Source organism: Octodon degus, unplaced genomic scaffold, assembly GCF_000260255.1.
Source record: "Octodon degus isolate 3935 unplaced genomic scaffold, OctDeg1.0 scaffold00300, whole genome shotgun sequence".
NCBI classification, from domain to species: Eukaryota; Metazoa; Chordata; class Mammalia; order Rodentia; family Octodontidae; genus Octodon; species Octodon degus.
Window position 1 is genome coordinate 176,763 of NW_004524876.1, and position 5,634 is coordinate 182,396.

Below are 5,634 nucleotides of genomic sequence, written 5' to 3' on the forward strand. Positions count from 1 at the left end.
AAAAAAAAAAAAAAAAAGAAGCCCTTGAACACCCTTCATCGCTACCACCGAGTCTGCTGCATTAATGGTTCCACTCATCAAGCATTGGACTAACTCTATGAAGGGTGAACTATTATCAATAGAGAGCATATGTTAGTTACCTCTCTGTCGCTGCTTTAAAATAACAAAGATAATCAACTCTAACAAAAGAAGAAAAATGAATTTTGGCTCAGTTTTGTAGTTTTGGTTTATGGTTGGTCATGGACATGTGTTGATGTGTTACATCATGGTTGGAGCCCATGGCCATGGCAAATCCTTACTTAATAGAAGCCAGGAAGCAGAACAAGAAGGAGAAAGAAGCAGGGCCCAATTGTCCCCTTCAAGGGTACCCCCTTAGTGAATTAGAGCTCCAAATATGCCCTGCTTCTTACAGGTCTTCCCTACTTCTCATAGCATTACTCCAGGGACTAAGCCTTAAAAACATGGCCCCTCGAGAAATATTCAAGACCCAAGCTACATTAGGATGTTATGTTATACTTGTCTTACTGGGTTTTAAGGCTCTTCTGTAATATATGTTACTTTTCTGAGAATTCCTTTTGGCAAAAATAACTTCACACTACATATCCCTTGTGAAAGCTCTGCTACCTATTTCTTTTTCTAAATTTTCTCGTCACCAATCCTCCAATCTTGTTCTTTCTAAGTTTCCAGGTTCTTTTAAAAAAGATAAAAATGAAGAATAAAATATATTGAAAAAATGATAAATAATACAGGCTCTCTATAAACAAAATAATAGGAATTCAACAAGGGTTGATCTATGGTATATAGTTGTCTTCAAATTAGTTGTTCAGATTATCAAATTTTTTCCAGGTTTTGACCACTTAGTCAAATCATAAGCAAAAACCTATAAAGTATTATAAAGTAGTGCTTCTGTTCAATTTTTATTCCATATTGGGTAAACAACCAAATGCACTGCTCAGATTTTTTTCCTCTGTGAGGATTTTCTTCTTATTAGCAGTCCTTTCTGTTTACCCCTTAGCAGCTCTGTGCTGCTGCAATTGCCCATATCATATCCAGGTGGAGCCAGCATACAGTGGGGACTAGATGGAAAGCCTTGGTGTGTCCTAGTTAGTTGGTAATAAAGATACCCCAGATGGTCACAGATTTGGCTGAAGAGAGCAGAGATGATGGACCCACCACTGGCATTGGAAGAATCTGAGCCATTTGTTCTTGCAATATATTTGTACCTTTAGGACCTGCCTGAATTCAGAGTCATTTACTTCATTCTATTGCATTGACTGCTGTCCTATACACCCAAATGTTTAGTTAATGGCATCAAACAACAGCTGAGTAATGACAGAGGATCTGGTCACATAGTATCCCAATGTCTGATAGCTAAATGTGCAGCTTCTCAAAGCCCAGGAGTAAGTCAAACACTGCACTTCAAACATGAAAATAGGCATCTGAAAGGACAATGTAGCTTTACTCCAAAGGGCAGTCTGTGCAGAGATTCAAGCATCTGCACTTGCCAGAGAGCCTACACGACATGCCTCTTCCATGAACACAGTGAGAGCCCTTGCACCTGATGGAGAGCTGGAGCAGCTGGCCCTGCAGCCAGCACTTGCTGGGATCCTTCTCGTGAATTGGGCCACATCACAACAAGAAGCAATGTGGTCTCCCCATAGATGAGCTGAAGAAGAACCCTCAAAACTCATATTGATTGCCTTTAAAGAATAGCTTGGATATTTTAAATGTAGTATTTTGTAGGAATTATGACAAAATAATTACTTCAATGTAAACTGAATTTGGAAGTGTGGGTTTCTATGAGCTATATTTAATCATTGAAATGATTGTATTCATAGCCAAAAGGTTTCTTCCAGCACTAAAATTGTATGATTCACAAGTAATTTTCAGGATCAAAACACATTAAAAATAACCTATTGCTAACGAAGCCTGGTGTTCTATGTATATTATTCTAAATGACTGATCAGCATATTTCAAATAGCCAGTGACTTCTATGACTGATAAGTGTATCTTAAATAATAAAGGTGGTTATTTAGATCAAGACGTAATATGATTTTTCCTGCTAGTAAATTTATTAGCTCAAAATTACATTCATATCTATTTTAAAGAAGTTAAGGTACTAGAACAACTATATGTAACATGTTTCCCTCCAAAGAAGAGCTAACTAGAGGTAGAAACTGCCAGCCCCAGCCAGCCTATCCTTGCCTTATCTTCCTTAGAGTAGTCACTACGCAAGAAAAGAGTGACAGATAACCTTCTGCATCACACACTGGCCAGCAACAGGGTAATGACTAGCTATGAATTATCACTGAAGTTTGTTTTCTGGTTAGCTCTTATTTTCAGAAAAAATATGTACTTATAGACTATTTTTTATTTCTATGTTTTGAGTTAGGCCAACATAAATATTATACATTTGTAATTTAAATAGAATAATTTACTTTTTATGTATTTAGAATAGGGTCTACAGGGTCTCATTACATAGATTGGACTCTTAGCAATCCTCATGTATTCAGCCTCCCAAGCACTGGGATTACAGGCATGCACCACCATGCCCAGTCTCAATCGCTGTCTCAGCATGCTCTGGGAGGTGGGGTCAGCATGGCATGCAGAGGAATGAACTCCAGCCCCTGTGTCTGCCTAAGCTGGCACTTTAATCCACTGAGCTATCTGACTGGCCCTGAATAATTTACATCTTATAAAGTTGTCATTTACAATAAACTGATCATTCAGTAAAACATACTGTATACCCTCACCCATTGAAAATGAGTATTTAAAATTATACTGTGTCATTGAACTTTCGTGTCAAATTCACAAATGTTGAATCAAACATAAGGCTTGATTTTCATGACTCCAAAGCTTAACTCACAGCATTTGGGAAAATCAGACATTTGGAACACTTTCAAATAGGCACCAAAGTGGCTGAACTTAGCTATAAAATTTTGCCCAATCTGTGCACTGTTTTCTCTACAGAGGTTGAAGAGTACACATTCGTTGGATGAACAGACATTATATACACAGGAACCAACAGAGGATGTTCATAGTATCTGTCATCACTGTTTTTCAGTGCTTGTGGTCATATCACTCTCTTACTCCCTGCCTAGCTCTCTATGTGCCTTCTATCTATTGCCCTTCTCCTCCTGGGGCTCATTTTTAAGTTATTTTCTGCTGTCAAGCTGCACGAATTTATTATCTCTCTAGGAATAGACATCTACTCTCTATGCACTGTTAGCCAAACATTGTCGATGACACATAAATTGTTTTGGTTGTTTGATGGAGGTTTATGGACACAGAAAGGTATTTGATTTTCTAAAGCTTACTCTGTGAAGAGCCAGCATAATGATTCACTCTTATAAAACAGAATTTGAATCACATGTCCAAAGTAGCCAAATTTTGATTTTAGAAATTTCATCATCGAAGATAAGTTGCCAAGTTCTCATTTTAAAGTGACTTATTTTAAAACCAAATTACTTCGAGCTATCTATAATCTTCCTTTCTAAAAAAAGGTGTACATAACATGAAGGTATAGCTAATACCAAGCTCAAACAAAAAAAAAGCAAATTTTTGCCACTTTGAACTCCTAATGTAATTATAAAATACTGTGTAATATTTATCAAAAATATACCTTAATCCTATATAACATCTTCCATAAATATTAGCCACCATAGGTAATCCTTGCTTTGTACGGTTGACCTCACATGAGTGTTCTTTCCAGTAGAGGAATGCCTTCAGGCAAAAGGCCAAGAGATAGGAAAAGCACACTGCCTCTGCTCCTGCCATCCTTGCAGGACTCAGTCTCTGTATCATAGGTGTAAGTTCGCTCAGTTGCTGCAGTAACTAGCCTAAATGCTTGTTGCTAAGCAAAAGACAGAAGACCTGCCTGGAGAACAACAGTAGAACAAATTATACTCCCTACTTCTTCAGTTAATCCTAAGGCTACGCATTATACCGGTCATTTCATTCCATTCAATCTATATAACCCCCAACTCTGTTAGCCCACTGCTAACTTTTATAGCAGGCACAGTGAAGTTATTCCTTAATGTATCTGCAGGTCTTTATTATGTGTTTTGCCACAGTTGCACATAAAACTATTTTTTGATGTGGAAGTCCCAGCAGGGACCTGACAGATCTTATGAGTTCCAGATACACTTCTTTCTGTATCCCAATGAAGGAACAGATCTCTTCCTTTATGAAAATCTGGGACAATTCCTCTGACAGAGCATAAACTCCTTTGTCTGCCTAAGACCCATTCATATGAAGGAGCCAACATGATGTGGTACCAGACATAGCTTTAAAACACACGTCTCATTTGCTATGTTCCCTAGTATCAGCATGTTGCCTGTGAAAGTCAGGATTCCTGGCCAAGTACTCTAAAGCTGAGGGGGAAAGAAACACAAATTGGCCTGGGGAGATAGCACAGAGATCTAAGTGTCTGCTGGCAAGCTCAAGGACCTGAGTTCGATTCCCAGTACTATGTGCTGCACCAGCCCCAGAGCCCTGGGCAGGTAGTGCTTGCCCCACAAAACTGGCATGGTGGTACACACCTGTAATCCCAGCACTGGGGAGGCTGAGGCAGGAGGATCACTATGTGTATGAACTGTGTAATGAGACCTTGTATGTGATCAATAAATAAATAAGAGAGAGAAGTCACTCAAATGGCCCTGTTCCATTGCCTTCTTCTGATTAATGGGTCAAAGTATACACTACTACTAAACCATTAGTCATAGATCTTCACCTTCTTCAAAAACATTCTTTGTCTAATGTAACATTGGGTGGGATCTCATGCAATTATTAGCCTGTGAGCCCTTGTGTAGTGTTTTTGGCTGTATGTTACCTGCAAAGAAAGGCAATCCCAGATGACATCTCTTTCCCAGTAGAGACAAACACTTCCTTCTCAAGGAAGAAAGACTCTGCGCAAGAAAGGCTGTTATCTTGTGGATAGTGGACTTCCATTGGGACTGACCCCTTATCTAGGCATCAGCCTCAGTGCTGCTGACTGAAAATGGCCATGTTATACCTGACTACATTGTTACTCACATCCAGTCGTCAGCCCTGCCAGCATGGTCTCTTTTAGTGTGAGGATTGTGGCCATACAGGCATAGACAATTACACAAGGGGGTTGACTTCCACTCAGCAGTTTTTCTATGTATCTAACTGCATAGTGTCTCCTCTGTCATGGATGCTTAGCAGTGGACATTTCATGGGGGAAAAATTGTGTTTAATTTCTAGTATTTTTTTTTTGCTTCCTTTACACTACTTCATTTCTTTAATCTTTTAACCTTGCTCCTTTTCAGTTCCTAACTATGCAATCAAATCATTCCTTGTAGTGGAAATTGTCCCTTACCTAAATTTTCATCTTACAGAATAGAGAAATAATGATATGTGCAAAGACTAAAGCTCTGCTAGTAGAAGGATTTTGCTAAAGCATTTTTCTAGTTCTCCCTTGATTGCAAGGGTGGCCATATAATAATGATGAGAAGGTTTTTGTTTTTTGTTGTTTAGTTGGTTGGTTGGTTTTTGGCTTGCTCAGGCAGCCTTAAGGGCAGGTCTGGTAAGGCACGTGGAACTGGTCAAACCACAGTCTGACTGCATTCGCATAAGCAGGTTCTTAAACAATTGAGCTAACCGGCAAGCCCC